At 37.4% G+C, this 17,895-nt stretch overlaps 1 protein-coding gene across 1 annotated transcript in view; it reads left to right on the top strand.

The window, feature by feature from the left end:
* Positions 1 to 17,585: 17,585 nt before the first annotated feature.
* DNAH7 (dynein axonemal heavy chain 7) overlaps positions 17,586 to 17,895 on the top strand; it is a 234,954-nt gene continuing 234,644 nt past the window's right edge. The window contains exon 1 of the mRNA XM_073218408.1: positions 17,586 to 17,669. The gene's annotated coding sequence lies outside the window, so the exon portion shown is untranslated. The remainder of the gene's footprint in view (positions 17,670 to 17,895) is intronic.

Raw genomic sequence — 17,895 nt, 5'->3', positions numbered from 1 at the left:
AAAGATGCTAAGAGAGCAGTGTAACAATTCCATATGAAGCAGTGTTAACATAATAGGGGCCTCAGAAGGAGAAGAGAGAGAGACAAAAGTGTAGAAAATCTATTTGAGAAAATAGTAGCTGAAAACTTCCCCAACCTGGGGAAGGAAATAGACTTCCAGGTCTTGGAAGTGCAAAGAACCCCTAACAAGATGAACCCCAGAAAGACAATGCCAAGACACATAATAATTAAAATGGTGAAGATTAAAGATAGAGAGAATCTTAAAAGCAGCAAGAGAGAGGGAAACTCCGTAAGTCTATCTTCAGATTTTTCAGCAGAAACTTTACAGGCCAGAAGGAAGTAGCATGAACTATTTGAAGTGCTGAAAGAAAAGAACCTACAACCAAGAATTCTCTACGCAGCAAAGTTATCATTCAGAATTGAAGGAGAGATTAAAAGTTTCTCAGATAAATAAAGGTTAAAAGAATTCACTACCACTAAACCAGACTTACAGGATATGTTAAAGGAATTTTTTTAGATGGAAATGTTCTCAACTCTAAATATTTTTCATCAGTGAAAATAAGTAGTAAAAGTAGTAGAACAATTACTTACAAAGCAAGTATGAAGTTTAAAAAACAAAATAATAAAATCAACTAAACACAAAATTAGTCAAGGGATACACAAAATATGTAGATTATGCCATCTTATACATAAAGTGTGGAGGAGGAAGAAGAATAAAAAATTAGTACTTTTAGAATATATTCAAAATCAAGCAACCATCAAATTATTATAGACTGTTATATATTTAGGAAGATATATATGAGCCTTATGGGAACCACAAACTTTAAGACTATAATAGATACACAGAAAATTTTTTAAAAAAGGAATCCAATCATAACACCAAAAAAACCATCAAATAACAAGAGAAGAGTATAAGAGAGGAAGAAAGGAACAGAGAAGAACTACAAAAACAGAAAAAAAACAGAACTACAACCAGAAAACAATTAATAAAATGGCAATAAGTATATACCTATTAATAGTTACCTTAAATGTAAATGGACTGAATGCACCAATCAAAAGACAGGGTGGGAGAATGGATAAAGAAATGAGCTAACTGTGCTGCCTAGAAGAGATCCACATCAAACCTAAAGACATACATAAGCTGAATGTAAAGGGATGGAAAAATATATTTCATGCAAATAAAGGGGAGAAAAAATCAGGAGTAGCAGTACTTATATCATACAAAATGGACTTCTAAACAAAGTAACAAGAGAAAAAAAAAGCATCACATAATGATAAATGGATCAGTCCAACAAGAGGATATAGCAATCATTGGAGGTGCACCCAACGTAAGAACACCTAAATATATAAAACAAATAACAACAGACCTAAAGGGAGAAATGGAAAGCAACACAGTTATATTAGTGGATTTTAATAACCGCTTACATTAATGAATAGATCATCCAGATAGAAAATAAGCAAAGAACAAATAGCATTGAATGAAACATAGACTAGATGGACTTAACAGATATATACAGAACATTCCAGTCAAAAGCTGCAGACTACACATTTTGCTCAAGTGTACATGGAACATTCTCCAGAATAGATCACATATTAGGACACAAAAAGAGCTTCAATAAATTCAGAAAGATTGAACTTGTGTCAAACATCTTTTCAGACCACAATGGTATGAAACTAGATATTTTTTACATGAAGAAAACAAACAAACAAACAAAATCCAAAAACAAATGGAGGCTAAATAACATGCTTCTAAATAATCAGTGACTCAATGAACAAATCAAACAATACATGGAGACAAATGAAAACAGAAACACAATGAGTCAAAATATGTGGGATGCAAGAAAAGCAGTTTGAAGAGGGAAGTTTATAGCAGTACAGACCTACCTCAAGAAACAAGAACAATCTCAAATAATCTAACTATACAACTAAAGGAGCTAAAAAAAGAGCAACTAACAAATCCCAAAGTTAATAGAAGGAGGGACATAGTAAAGATCAGAGCAGAAATTAAGAAAATAAAGAATAAGACAACAATAGAAAGAATCAATTTTAAAAAAGCTAGTTCTTCAAGAAAATAAATAGACAAACTCCTATCCAGACTTATTAAGAAAGAAAAAAGAAAGGACACAAGTAAAATCAGAAGTTAAAATCAGAAAATCAGGAGAAGTCACAATTGACACCAGAGAAATTCAAAGAATTGTAAGAGAATTCCATGAAAAATTGTAAGTCAATATGTCAGATTCCTAGGAATGTACACCCTTTCAAAACTGACCCAGGAAAAATCAGAAAATCTAAACAGACAAATTACCAGTAACAAAATTGAATTGGTAATCAAAAAGCTCCCAACCAATAAATGTCCAGGACCAGATGGCTTAACAGCTGAATTTTACCAAACATTTAAAGAAGAGCAAATATACCCATCTTTTTCAAAGTATTCCAAAAAGTAGAAAAAGATGGAATACTTCCCAACTCATTCTATGAGGCTGGCATCATTCTAATACCAAGGCCAGACAAAGATGCTACAAAAAAAGAAAATTAAAGACCACTATCCCTAATGAAGATAAATGCAAAAATCCTCAGTAAAATATTAGCAAACCAATTCAAAAATACATCAAAAGGATCATCCATCACAACCAAGTTAGATTTATTCCAGGGATGCAAAGATGGTACAATATTCATAAATCTACCACAGTAACAAAAGGAAGGAAAGAACTATATGATTATCTCAATACATACTGAAAAAGCCTTTGACAAAATTCAACATCAATTCATGATAAAATCTCTCAAGAAAATGATATGGAGGTAACATATCTTGACACAATAAAGGCCATATATAATAAACCCACAGTTAAAATCATACTCATGGTGAAAACCTAAAATCTTTTCCACTAAGATCAAGAACAAGATAAGGATGTCAACACATCTGACCTCCATATTACTGGAGGTCGTAGCCATAGCACTCAGACAAGATAAAGATATAAAGGACATCCAAATAGGTAAGGAAGAAATAAAACACTATTTGCAAATGACATGGTACTATATATAGAAAACCCTAAAGACTCGATCAAAATCTATTAGAACTAATAACAGATTCAGCAAAGTTGCAGGATACAAAATTAATACACAGAAATCCCTTGCATTCATATATGCTAACAACAAACTAGCAGAAGGAGAAATCAATGAAACAATTCCATTTACAAATGCATCAAAAAGAACAAAATACCTAGGAATAAAAAACCAAGGAGGTGAAAAACCTGTGCCCTGAAAAATATAAGACACTGATGAGAAAAAGTAAAGAAAACATAAATAAATGGAAATCTATTCCATTCTCATGAATAGGAAGAATTAAGGTTGTCAAAATGACCATCCTGCTGAAAGCAATTTACAGATTCAATGCTATTCCTATCAAAATACCAACAGCATTTTTTCAATGAACTAGAGCAAATAATACTAAAATTCATACAGAACCACAAAAGACCCCGAATAGCCAAAGCAATCCCAAGAAAGAAGAACAGGGATGGGTGTTTTAAGCTCCCTGACTTCAAGCTATGTTACAAAGCTACAGTAATCAAAACAGTATGGTACCAGCATAAGAACAGACCCACAGTTCATTGGAACAGAATATAAACCCAGATATAAACCCATGCATCTATGGTCAATTAACATAAGATCAAAGAGCTATGAATATACAATGGGGAAAAGGCAGCCTCTTCAATAACTGTTGCTGGGAAAACTGGACAGCTATATGCAAGAGAATGAAACTGGATTCATTCTGTAATGAATGTGACTGCATCTGCATAAACAAAAGTAAACTTGAAATGGATTAAAGACCCAAATGTAAGACATGAAACCATAAAACTTTTCAAAGAAAAACATAAACATGAGCAATTTTTTCTGGACACATCCCCTCGGGCAAGGGAAACAAAAAAAATAAAAAGTGGAACTACATCAAACTAAAAAGCTTCTATACAGCAAAGGACACTGTCAACAGAACAAAAAGTTACGGGAGAGTATATTCATAAATGATTTACCTGGTAAGAGGTTAACATCCAAAATATATTCAGAACTCATACATCTCAATACTCAAAAAACAACCTGATTAAAAAATGAGTGGTGGACCAGAACAGACATTTTCCAAAGAAGAAATACAGATGACCAACAAACACATGAAAAAATTCTCCACATCACTAATCATCAGGGAAATGCAAATCAAAACCATAATGAGATATATCACCTCATATTAATTAGAATGCCCACTATCCAAAAGACAATAAGTAACAAGCATTTGTAAGGATGTGGGAAAAAAGGGTACTCTCCTCTGCTGTTCATGGGAATGTAAATTGGTACAGCCATATGGAAAGCAGTATGGAGGTTCCTCAAAAAACTTAGAAATACCATACAACCCAGTAACTGCATTTCTAAGAATTCACCTGAAGAAGTCAAAATCTGTGATTGGAAAAATATATGCACCCCTGTGTTTATCACCACATTATTTACATTTGCCAAGATATGGAAGCAACCAAAATGTTCATCAGTAGATGAATGGTTAAAGAAGAGGTGGTATATATACACAATGGAATATTATTTGGCCATAATAAATCCTGCCATTTGTGACAGCATGGATGGATCTAGAGGGTAATGTGCTCAATGAAACAAGCCAGGCAGAGAAAGACAAGTACCATATTATTTCACTTATATGTGGAATCTCAAAATCAAATGAACAAACGAGAAGTAGACTAATAAACATTAAGAAGTGACTGATGGTTACCCTGGGGGTTGGTGAGTTAAATAGGTGCAGGAGATATAGAGGCACAAAATCTTAATCATAATATCAGTCACAGGGTGAAAATACAGCATAGAGAATATAGTCAATAGTTCTATAACAATTTTCCATATTGACAGTAACTACACTACTTGGGGTGAGCATTTAATAATGTAGACAACTGTCCAATGTTGTGCACTTGAAACCAATATAATACTGCCTATCAACTGCACCTCAATAAAAATGTATTTTGAAAAGTAGTATTGTAAGTACAAAAACAATATTTAGATTTCTCTGGTTTATATCCCAATCCTAAACCATGGTGTTTTTTGGCTTTCCTTTTTTTTCTGACTTACTAGTCTTGAAATATAAATAGCAATAATAAAAAATTATGTTGGCCTTTTTTTTTAAGAAAACAAATTTTCTTTTTAAAATTAGGTTTTCAAAGTATTTTGTATTCACTAATGGTTAATGCTTGTAGTCACACTCTTAATCATCTAAACACCTGACTCTCTAATTTCACTAGGAGTCTCAAAATAAACCTATAATTTGAAAAATAAATAAATTAGTAAAGACTGGCAGTAGGAGTAGAGGGAAGAGATGATCAATTAAGACATTTCTGTGGAAAAGTAATAGCAGAAACCAATGACTGGGTTTGGAATTGGAGGGCAAGGAGGAAAACCAAGATAAGCCCAAGATATTGAGCTATAAGATTGTTGAGGCTGCAGGTACGACTGACAGATTGGGAAGAGAATATCAATGTTTGATTTCTAGTTTTGGACAACAGAGTAATTAAAGGGAAAATCATGTAGATAACTGGATACAAGAAGCAAGTATTCAAGTGAGAGGGAACATAGCAGGAAGCAAAGACTCAGTTACCATAAGCATCAAGTTGATAAGTGAAACTTCAACAGTAGATGAGCCAAGCACGGCGTGGGAACTGAGGGGAAGAGGGCACCATCAGGGCTTTAAGGAAGGTCTACAAAGGGCAGAGAAGGAAAAAGAGCCAGAAAGGTTTACAAGAACTAGAAGAATGAGGCAAGGCCATCACACAAGACCAGGAGGGAGATCATTTTAAGAAGGATGTAATAGCAGCATCAAATTCTGAGTAGGGTTAAGAAAATGAGAAGTGGGTGAAGGTCACTAGTGATACCAAGGCTATCGCAATGGACTGTGGAAACAGAAGCCAGACATAGAAGATTTTCAAAGAGATCAGTGGCAAGGAAGTAGAAAATGGACCAAGTGGGTAAAGACCATCCATTTGAAGATTTGGGGCATGAAAGGAGGAGAACTGGTGTAGAATTTAGAGGAAAATGTCAGTTAAATGTTCAGTTTAGCAGCTAAGAGATTTCTGAATGTTTGAAAGCAGAAGGGAAGGAGTCTGCTCCCATGTATTTTTCTGCATTTACTTTTTAAAAACTGTAGACATTACTTGAACATTCTTTGAAAAATACATTACCATGCAACTCTTTTGAAAATAGTGTTGCTTCAAATATAATTATTAGTTTTGAAAGTACATTCTTGTGTTGTCCTCTTGAAGAACATGTAACTTTGACTAGGTGCTCCTTGGAGGAAAGGTGGAGCCACCCTAAAGTAGAGTCACTTTGCAAGTGTGTCACATCACAGAACTGCTAAGTAGTCAAGATTTAGGATTATGACTTTGCTGTGTTATGGTTTTACACTTGGGGAACAGGTGATCCATTTCATGTGTAATTTTTTATCCTTCATGACCTTGAAGGACACTAATTCCAGCTCAAAAATCCTTTTATTCTGAAGTTTGAATAATAAATAATGATGAGACCCACTGTCTGTCTCAGTTCTATGTATGTAAAGATGGAGTTATGTATGCAAACCTTAGAACTTTATGGGTGTCAAATTATTATTCATACATTTCATGACCAATGGGATTTAAGAAGAAAAAAATGGCTCGCTGGTGATAAAAACGTTTCACACACACTCAGTACGCTGTATTCTGTCTGTAAGTGGCAGCCATTGGATCATGGTTACTAATCTGTTCCAGCTGAAAGTGAATACACAGCAAAAATCATGGCATGGGTACCAAAGAAAATAGCACAAATGTAAACATAATATCTTATACTATTGGTTCTTTCTAAGAATCTATAATTTAAAGAAAAGAAATAATTTTCTGATGTTGTCTGCCCAGTGATTTAAACTGTATCTACACACTTCCCTTGATGAGTTCTATCTTCAAACTGCATGCAACAAAGTAAGTTGAAGGAAAGCTGACATAGAAATACTGTATCGATGTCTGCTGCATGTGGTGCATTGTGAAATGTGTTAAAATGAAGTAATCAGAAAGTGACACAGTAGCAACCATGCCTCACCAGAACCCACCTGCTTGGAGAGACACATACAAATAAGATGTTTAAGTAGGAATGAAAGCCAAGAATTGCCAGATGGTTGAACTGGATAAACGTTATAGGTGTTTGGAGGGGTGAGTTCATTTAGACTGGGAATATCTCTTGGAGAGAGAAAGATTGAACTGGAACTTTATGGGGGTGAGAAGGTGGAATTTACCTTTGTGCAGAGGAAGGGGTAAGTCATTCCTTTCAGGGATAACATCCTCACCAGACTTTCAGTGCCTCACTTCCTCTCTTCCTGCTCACAAGCTCATTGTTAGGAGTGGTTCATCACTTTAGTGAGGCCCTTTATCTAGCCAAGTCATGTAGATCACAGGGTAATATAGCTCTAATCACATGCTGTACTCTTGCAAGACTGCCGTGCAAATGTGGCCTAGGTCACATTCTGTACATATCACCAGCACCTGACAAATATTTCAGAGCACATAATCTATGAACATGACTTATAAGGTCATTTTATAAGACGTTTATGCGGAAGGAAAGAGGAATGACCAGGGAACTTGGAATGTCTGCTTTTTACTAGGAGCTAAGCTAGATGCATTTCATATATTTTCTGAATCAGTCCCTGCAATCATTTTAAATGTTTGTGATTCTAATTTAGAGAAAAGAAAATGTTATTACAGAGATGCAAAGAAATTTGTTAACCTTCACCAACCAGTAGAGAGATAGTCGGGATTTTTTTTTTTGTATCATTAATATACAATCACATGAGCAACACTGTAGTTACTAGACTCCCCCCATGATCAAGTCCCCACCACACACCCCATTACAGTCACTGTCCATCAGTGTAGTAAGATGCTATAGAGTCACTATATAGTCAGAATTTTTATTTTTGAGATATAATTGACATATAACATTGTATTTGTTTTTAGATTTGATATATGTATACATTGTGAAATGATCACCATAATAAGGTTAGTTAACATCCATCAAAAGTCAGGATTCATATCAGCTCTGATTCTAGAAAATAGCCTCTTTTCTTACTCCTTCGTAGGGATAGAAAACGCATTTTTCCTCTTTAATTACCAGAAGCATTTCAGTATTGAAGTTACAGAAAAGATGACTTATTAGTTAAAGTCAAAGAAAGCACTTGGTAGGCTAATAATTGTTGAATAGGGTTCACATTCAACCTTTGATCAGGAAAGGAGGACGCCTTACAGTATGTTCTTTGGAAAGATTACCAAAGTAAATAAAGAGAAAGTTTTCTAGCTGCCTCAAGCAATTATGAAAACACTACATATCTATGCGATTACCTAACAAGCTTGAAGAGCAATTATTAAGTAAGTAAAAAGTCCAGAATGAAGTCAGTGCCAGTGACCTTTAAGCCACCTAAAAACGCTGCACGTGATGAAGTACAGCACATTTCCAAAGTCGATAGACATAAGGTCAAGAGTCAAAGCTTTTGACACTTTGGCTTACAATGAGCATATTACCAGGAGGAAGAACTGATGTTTCTCCAAATAAAAATTAACTGATTTTATATAATTGTTTCACACTGCCCTAGAGAAAAATGACTAAGGTATCATAAACATAAGACATATCTTAAGCATATGAAAGTAAACAGCTTTTAGTCTCTAGTTTAACACAGAGATTAGGTCACTTTCCAAACATGTATGATTTATTTAAGCCTTAAAACATGACTTATTTCTTGATGATTGCAAAAATATCAAAATTTAAAATATTCTATGATTCAATGGCCAAAGAAAAGTGGTTCTATAGGAAAAAAAAGATTTTTCCTTGATTTGCAGTTGAATATATCTCCCTCTAGTGTGCAAATAAACTAAATGCAACCATTTGTACTTTACCAGACTGGTTTTGATTAGTCAAAGGTGAATGTGTAGTAATAAAAGAGCATCGTTATTTGTTTTTATGGGAATTGGTCCATATAGTTCAGTATTTTCACAAACAAATACCACATGCATGAATTTTCAACCACATTTTTTAAGGTCCTTTTGTATCTGAGATATCTGTTGTAACTCTATACTTGAATAACTATTTGTTTTTAAAGGGTTGACAAAATATGTAATTTTTGAATTTGATGTTTCCTTAAAGAGAAAACAGAGCCTTGGGGATTGATCCTTGGGCCATATTTCTTTTTGTTTCTCCTTATTCTCTCTCGCTTGATGATTCTATCTAATCTCATGACTTCAATTACCGTCTATCTATAGATGAACTTCTAATCTATCCCTTGACCAGAGTTATACCTAGAGTCATGTAGCTTCCTATCTCAGCATCTCACTTGGATTTTAATAGGCACTCAAACTTAACATGTTTCAACTCAGTTTTTAATTTTCTTAACACCTTCAAAAGTGTTATTCCTCTCCAGCCTGATTTCCCTATCTTAAAGGTGCAACCATCTGCTACACAGCAGGTTTTCTTCTAAAATATCTCCCCATCTGTCCCCTTCTCTGCATCTCCGTTAGCTCCCCCAAATTCAGGCCACCACTGTACTTCCCTGACCTACTCCAAAAGGCTCCTAATTGGCTTTTCTGCCTCCTCTCTGGCTCCATTTTGTGATTTCTCCACCTTATTAAAACAAGATCCTTTCTCACTATGTTCCTGGCCTTATTTTAATAAGGTGGAGAAATCATAAACTGAAATGGAGCCAGAGAGGAAGCAGGACCCTTGAATATGTCAAACTCATTTTTACATTCAGGCCTTGCCCCTAGCTCGCCGACTTCCTCGGAATTTCATTCCTGCCTGACATCCTTGAAAAGCTGATTCCTTTTTGTCAGTCAAGTCTCAGCTCAAATGATTCTTCCTCAGATAGTTTCCTTGACTGTAGTCTCTCCCATTTCCCCCTTTCATTTTCTTCTTGCGATTTTCATCATCTGAAATAAACAAGTTATTTATTAGTATGCTTATTTTTTTTTCTTGCTAGTTTTGTTCTCTTTAGTAGAACAGGAACTGTGATCTTGGCTGCCCCCTGTGTCTTCCATGCCTGGAACAGTGCAGGGAGCACAGCAGGTATTCAAGAAATATTTGTTGCCTGAGTAAGATAAGGAAGATGAGGGTGAGTAAAGGTTCACAGAGAAAGACATAGGGAGGGGAGAGAATACCAGATTCTGGACTTTGCTTTAAGTTGTATACTTGAGTTTCTCAACCTCATACCACACCCCACAATAATAAAAAGCTGCCACATTGCTTCAAAAGGAGCACGTATAACTCACACCAGCACTGCTTCCTTCCACGCATGCTATAGTTTCAAAAGCAGGAGGTAAAAAGAGTAAGTGGTAACAAACAACAGCAAACAAGTCAGAACTTAGCAGCTACATAGGCTTACACAATATATTTTAAAAGAAAATAAATTATCTTCTCATAAAAGATTCCTTTAGAATCAGCACAAATTTGGACACAAAATCCTTAAGCAAACGTTTGGTTCACATCTAATAAAGTCATTTTAGCAAAATACATCTGAACCATGAGAGAAAACACAAGATCATAAGTACTCCGCAACTTGACACTCAGGGAACCAAAATATCAGCAAGTCAATTTCTGTTCTCCTTTTGGTCTTTCATATTTGGTTAACTGAGGTAACCGGTTTCTGTTCCCAGATACTCTCTTCAAATGTTTGTAGATTAGTAAATCAAAAGCATACAGAGAGCTCTAACCAAATTAAGTACTAAAGTCATAAGGAAATCTTTAAAGGAGACAGTAAAAGGCATGAAAAAGTGCCTTTTTATAATCTGAGGGAGCTAGTGGTCTAACACATCTAATCTAAAATTCATTCCTAACATTTTTTGAAATATGTCAATTCTTGTCAGGATTTTGAGCTAGTCTTAACCTGATCGGTGAGGATGGGGATCCCATCTTAGCCTCAGTCTGGCTGGTGACATTTCTGGTTACTAGAAGAATTACTATGGGAATTCAGTCCCAGGAGCCACATTCCTCCTGCTCGATCACAATAACTGACACATACAAAAGAATTGTGTTTGCCCCAATTTTTATAAAAATTGTTTCTCGTTCCATAATTCTGGCAAGAATCCTCACAGAAGACAAATTTAGAGATGGGATTCTGCAAATGAAAAACTAACCCACAGAATGAAAGTCAGAGTACCCTGATGTTTGTTTATTTTGATTATGGCTTTTGAGGTTGGGGTAAACGGACAGTGGGGAAATGAAGAAGGAAAGTGTGCAGGAGGGGTAAGTGTGGAAAGTGGAAGGCTGAATTTTCCAGCTTATCTCTGTTTAAATTGTTGCTGTGACTCCATCTGTCCCTCACTGGCCTGCTCATGTGGACGAGTACGCTCCATGAAGCAGTCCATTTGGTGCTAGATTTCTGTCCAGAACCCTAAACTCCTTTTAAACCACTGGGAACTGCAGGATGAGTTTTGGCAGCCACTCAACCAATGGCACCTTTAATCTCCTGGTTATTGCCTGTGGTGTCAGCCTTGGAGCTAAGTTTTTTGCTTCTCATACTCTTACTTTCAAAGTGACTTTTGCTTCTTCTTGGCTAACTGAATTTTCCAGTCCTCTACTGGCTTTCAGATCTTTTCACTGTGCCCTCCCTTGGGCTAAGAAAGCACTCTACATCTTTAACTTATTCTCTGAATCCTATCCCTACCTGCAGGTTTTAGTGAAATTTGTCTCTGCCTAGAGGCTCTGTTCCCATGGGGAATTAAACCTTCCACATTCCAAATTGAGGAGATGGGGTCTGCAACGTTCATCCTCTGTGGTCCTGAGAAAGGATTCTTACTGATCTGAGGCTCATAGCATCTTCTCTCCTTGTCTCCTGCTTGATTCATTGGAGGCCTTAGCTCCCAGTTTTCTTCTCCACCATGCTTCTTCAGCACTGTCTGAACAGCCATAGCCTTAGCAACTCAGTTCCTTGACAATCCATAGCCGAAGTTGCTCCTCCATGGCCACATCAGGGGCTTGCCAATGACTAGAACTGCTCCACATCTGAAATCACAGGCAGTACCCTCACTCCTATCCTTTCTGCTTTGACAGTTTCTCCTGCTATGTTAGCTCTCACTGAGACCCCCACCCACTTCATTTAACAGTTACTTTCTCCCCATTTAACAGCTCTTTCACGCTCTATTGATTTTAGGTTCTGAGATTGCTTATTTCAATTTCACTCATCAAATTCTCCATTTTCTTGCTCTGTTGGAGGTTATAAAGAAGACATGACCCCCAGTTGATCTGTGAGCTGGGCCGGTGATTTTGGAGGCTCCTTTCCCTCTGCCCCCTTCGGAATGTACACTCTGCCCACTGTTTCCATAGCTGGAGCCATTTTCAAGGACACAACCTTGAGAGAATGTGAAAATTAATCGGGAAACATCACTGACATGGAGCCGGGAGGCCAGCAGGGGGAGCTCTCATGCACTACCACCAGTTAATTACAGACCCAACCAGAAGAGAAAGTACTTGGAAAACAATTCCACTTTAGTTACTACTCTACTACCCAGCAGGGAGAAGGAAGGGTTTCCTCCTCCCCCAGCACAGAACAGCCAATGAGGGACTGTTCTAACTGAACCAATGAAAAGCCCCTATACTTCTTCCCGTTACTCCAATGGACTCTTTGTTTGTAAGAGCCCCTTCCAACTTCTTCCTTATAAAAGAACTGGTGCTTTCCTTAGCTCTCCTGACTCATCTATGGCTTTGCTGTGGCCTGGTTGTTCTGAATTGCAGTTCTCTGCTATTCCTGAACAAACCCATTTTTGCTGTGAAAATAACTGACAGTTTTATTTTTAAGCTTAACATTACTTGGTGATCAGAAGTGGGATCCAGCAAAACCCACCAACAGCTCTGAGGCTGCTGAGCAAACAGGTGCCATTACTCACAGAGCCTGTTGAGCTCACTGCTCTCTTAATGACCCTGGAGTTTGAGGGTAAGGTTATTTGGATCCTTTAAAAAGGCAGGTTTTAGCAGGCTCAGGAGAGGTGAAAGCAGGGAGAGATTTGGAAGAAAAGGGAAATTAGGCAAAAGGAGCAGGATGAGGGAGAATGTGTAGAGGAGATGGCGGACAGTGTAGAGGGATAAGAGGAGAATGTGCCGGAGGCAGGGCCTGAGCACAAGGCGGCTGGATTTTGAGCTCTGCTATCTTTGCTCTTTTAAGTTCTATGGGCTTTATTTGGGATCTGTTTTAAGGCCTTGTCATTTCTGAGAGTATTCATTTGGCCTCTGGTTGACTCCTATTTTGAACTGAACTGTGCATAGTGGAACTATGCTGGCCTTTGGTCTGATTTCCTTTTGGAACCAGGCCGCTTCTGTTGAAACTGTGCTGTTGAGGAATTTTTCTTTTTGCTTTAGAGAAAAACCTCTAAGAAATGGGATCCCAATTTTAAAAATGCTTTGAAGGTGCTCCCGTCTTCTGAGACTCCTGCTGATTTTATGTTTAAAAAACTAATGTCCGTCCTCATGTGAATTTCTAACTGAATGGATCAGTTTAACCAAAAGTAATTTAGAACACCAATGGCCATTAGGAGGAACTTTGATCTCAAAATAGTTTTTCTCAAAATTAAATAAGCAGTGATTTAAACAAACAAAAATACTGAATGTGATGCCTATTTTAATTGATATCTCCAGGCTTCCAAATGCTCTCAGGATTCTGTTTGCCTCTTTGCAGAATACTGTTTCTAAATTGAGGCACAAAATAATTGAAAGAAGCCAAATTGGCTTCTGAGGTGTCTTTTGCTCCTCCCCGATCTTCTCTGTCTCCAGACACCTGCAGCTGCCTTGTGCTCAGGCCCTGCCTCCGGCACATTCTCCTCTTATCCCTCTACACTGTCCGCCATCTCCTCTACACCTTCTCCCTCATCCTGATCCTTTTGCCTAATTTCCCTTTTCTTCCAAATCTCTCCCTGCTTTCACCTCTCCTGAGACTGCTAAAACCTGCCTTTTTAAAGGATCCAAATAAAACCCAAATTTCTTATGTTCCCTGGAATAAGACTGAATTTTGAGCCAAACTCAGTTTCTTAAAGTGACTGAAGATCCTTTTCCTAAAGTGACTGAAGTTCCCCATTGGTTTGGTGAAGAATTTAACATAGTATTCAAATTTACCAACTTGGTTGTTCAGACCATATCAATTGGTCCAGATGCTTATTGATGAAGGCCAGGCCAAGCATTGGATGAAACCAATCAGATGGGAACATCCTGAAAGGGATTTAGAGAAACAGACCCTTAACTTTTGGCCAAATATCAGAACACTGACTAGGAATTTCCACAAAGCAATTACAGTAGCTTTTCCTAAGCCTGTTGATTGGAACAAAATTCAGGCTTGCGCACAAAACCTGATACTCTGTCCATAACTATTACAATTAACTTTAGATTGACATCACATTGTTTCCAAAGAAAATTTTGGTCTTCCTTTAGATCTTGAATCTACCTGGGTAGCATTTCATTCTGTTTGTTAGTGGGATGAACCAGGATGGCATGGGAAACTACATCCACTCCAGATTTAATTGGGTAAAACAGCTTGCTTGTACCCTAGTTTTACCTGAAGGAAAAACTGCTAAAATTGTCAACCCCAGTAAAAGTAAACAAAGCCAAAAACTAATATGTTTTGCTATTGCAAAGAACCTTGACACTGTAATTGTTACAAATGTTAGTGCTTCAGGTGCCTTCAGCCCTCTAGCCAGCCTTTCCAATGTCATCCTAATTCTCAATGATGGTGCCCCAAGGAACCACAGGAGCTCTTCCCAGTCCTCCTCTTTAACTGTATGAGAAAAACCACTCTAGATTGGAAATGAATTTCTCTATCCTTATGGACACTGAAGATACATTCTCCATGCTCGACTCCACTGTGCTAAAGCTGCCCCAGCCTTGGGGTACTGAAATAGTTCAAATAGTGGGGGTCTTAAATAAACCTCAACAGGTTTCTGTCTCTAAAACTATTCCTTTTTGTCTAGGCCTTTGAGAAATACACATCCTTTCCCTCAGTTCCTCTGCCCCTATTCATTTATTGGGCTGAGATTTCTTAAAGATATATATGTCATGATGGAATTTTTTTCTCCAAAAAGGGGGAAATAGTCCTAAAATTTGGCAGTAGTAATGAAAACAGCCATTTGGGGAAATTAAACAACCTTTAATTTGCTCTGTCTCTGACAGTACTATAGGTGGGTCTGGGGGCACTCATCATTTGTTCCTATTGGAACAGCTACCATCTTCTTTATGGATATAATCTTCAACTGATATTGGCAAAACCCACAGTGCGCCTCCCATGAAGGTTAAAATAGATCCCTCAAATCCTCTCCCCCAGAACTAATTCCCTATAAATAAAAATGCTCTTAAAGGCATCAATCCCATATTGAAGATAATAAGGCTTATGGCCTCAACCCCTGCACTAGTCCTTGTAAAACAGCTATTTGACCTGTGAGAAGACCTAATGGCTGAGGATGGATGTTTGTCTGGGACCTCTGAGCAATATATAATCTTGTTATCCCTTGGCACCCTCTTCTGCCTAACCTCGATAAGCTGTTGACATCCATTCCCACTGAAAGCAAATTTTTCACTGTTACTGATCTATGCAGCACATATTTAGCATTCTAGGTGATAAGGGTGGCCAATATCTTTTTGCTTCCATGTGGAACGAATGGAAATACAACTGGGCAGTAATGCTCCAGGGCTCAAGGAGTCCTTTTTACTTTTCACAATAGTTAAAAGCTGATTCATATGATATTTTCTTTAGGTTCTACTTTGTTACAATACCTGGATGATTTGCCTTTCTGCTCCCCTTCTCAAATCTCTTAGGCAGTATTTACCTGTTAAAACTTTTGGGTTTAAAAGCTCCCAAGAAAAATTGCAATTTGCTCAAACTCTGATTTGATATTTAGGCCATCTGATCTCAGGACTAATTTGGATCCAGATGAAACTCTTCACAACTGCCTAATGCTGATCATTTTTCCACTCCCTGTGGCAATTTACAAGAAACCTCTCTAAGCACTGCAGAGTTTTCATGGTCTAATGATGGTTCCCATTAAAAGGATGAAAATGAGAAATATTGTGCTGGGTGTGTTATTGCAACTCCTTTTGAAGTCAGCAGCACCTTTGTCTTTGGCTACTTTGGCCCAACAGGCTGTTATACACCCTAACTCAAGCTTTACCTTACCCGAGGGTAAAAACGTTAATATTTATACTGATAGTTTGCTTTTGGGGTAGCTCATGACTTTGGAATGTTATTTCCAAAGGGGATAAAAATTAAAAATGGCTCCTATGCCCCAAATGTATTAGGTGCCATACTTTTGTTTGCAGCTCTGGTTATTAAGGTTCTGGGTATTCTAGACTCAACTTCCTGGAGGCCAAAGGAACCCATCTCACTGGTTATATCCACCAGAAACACTGCTCTCAAGGAAACAAATTCCCAAACCTGTTATGTTCCAAAGGGATCTTTTCCCAAATGATACTTGGGAAAAATGACAAGGGATACCCAATAATTGGCCCTAGAGAGGGAAAAACAATATCGGAAATCTAATAATAGTTGGTTTGATAAAAAGAACTCTAGTTTGGACCAAAAACAATTTAGCCCTACAAAATATTCTAAAATTCCCATGACTTACCACTGTATCTGTATTAAACCATTGGTCTACTGACAAAATGAGAGCATTCATGAACCAAAATTGATGGGGAAATATTAATAAGGCTGAAAAATGTGCCTACCTCACTTGTCCCACTGTCCAAAATATAATCCTGGGAAACCCACTCATACCGCATCCAGACCTTTAAAATTGCCCTATGGGCCATTTGAGGTTTGACAAATGGATTTCATATAGGAACCTCCATCTCATGGATATAAGTATGTTTTAGTCATGGTTTGTATGTTTCCTTATTGAACTGAAGCTTTCCTGATAGGCCAATGCTGCTTCTGTGGCTGACATTCTTTTAGAAAAGATTATCTCTGTCTGGGGAACCCATTTTACTGGTCAGGTGCTTTGACAGATGTATGTTGTATGGCTGGTTTTGCAACACTTTCATTGTGTATACCATCCTCAATTCTCAGGTTGGTTGCATATACTAAAGGCACTATTAAGAATCAATTAGCAAAATTTATAGAGACCCTCCAAATACCTCAGCTAAAAACATTGCCATTACTTCTTCTAAATCTCAGCTGTACCCCCTTTGGAACTCATAGACTCTCACCTTTTGAGATACTCACAGGATGTCCAATACATTTGGCCCCTGCCTCCTTAGACTCACAGCTGGTAAAGGAGATATACGTCAATATTGTAAAGGCCTTACTGCCTGTATTAAAAATGATCATGTTTTGGTAGAGCGATCTTTTCACAGTCAATTTCCAGGAGATTTAGACCCTAAGCATTATGCATCCTAGCCTGGAGGTTTCTTCTATTGGAAAAGATAGCTCCACAAAGACTTTCTTCAACCTCACTGGAAAGGTCCTTATCAAGAACTGCTAACCAACCTTTGTGCCACTAAACTGCAGGGTACAGACTCTTGGATTCACATGGCACACCTAAAAAGAATCATCAAATACTGACTGGCTTGTGCTCCATCTGGTGACCTGAAAGTAAAGATTTCCAGGGATTGAAGCAGACAACATCTTACAAGACAGCTTTCCCAAGATGCCAAGACCAGGTATGTATACCTTTTTCTCATTGTTTTAAGCTTCTCTTTTTTGGAAATAAAATGTCCTTGTCTGCATTTCCCAAACTCTTGCAAAAGGAAGAAACTTCTTTTGATTTTGGTTTTTCATCATGATCTGTGAGATTTTTCTAAAAGAGTAGAAGGTTCAGAATTCATTTAAGTCTTTCTTTCATCTGAACTATTATCTGACTCTGGATTCTTATCCAAATTCATTGTG

Source organism: Manis javanica, chromosome 12, assembly GCF_040802235.1.
Source record: "Manis javanica isolate MJ-LG chromosome 12, MJ_LKY, whole genome shotgun sequence".
NCBI classification, from domain to species: domain Eukaryota; kingdom Metazoa; phylum Chordata; class Mammalia; order Pholidota; family Manidae; genus Manis; species Manis javanica.
Note: the sequence above shows the minus strand (reverse complement) of the source record. Positions and strands in the feature narration are given on the sequence as shown.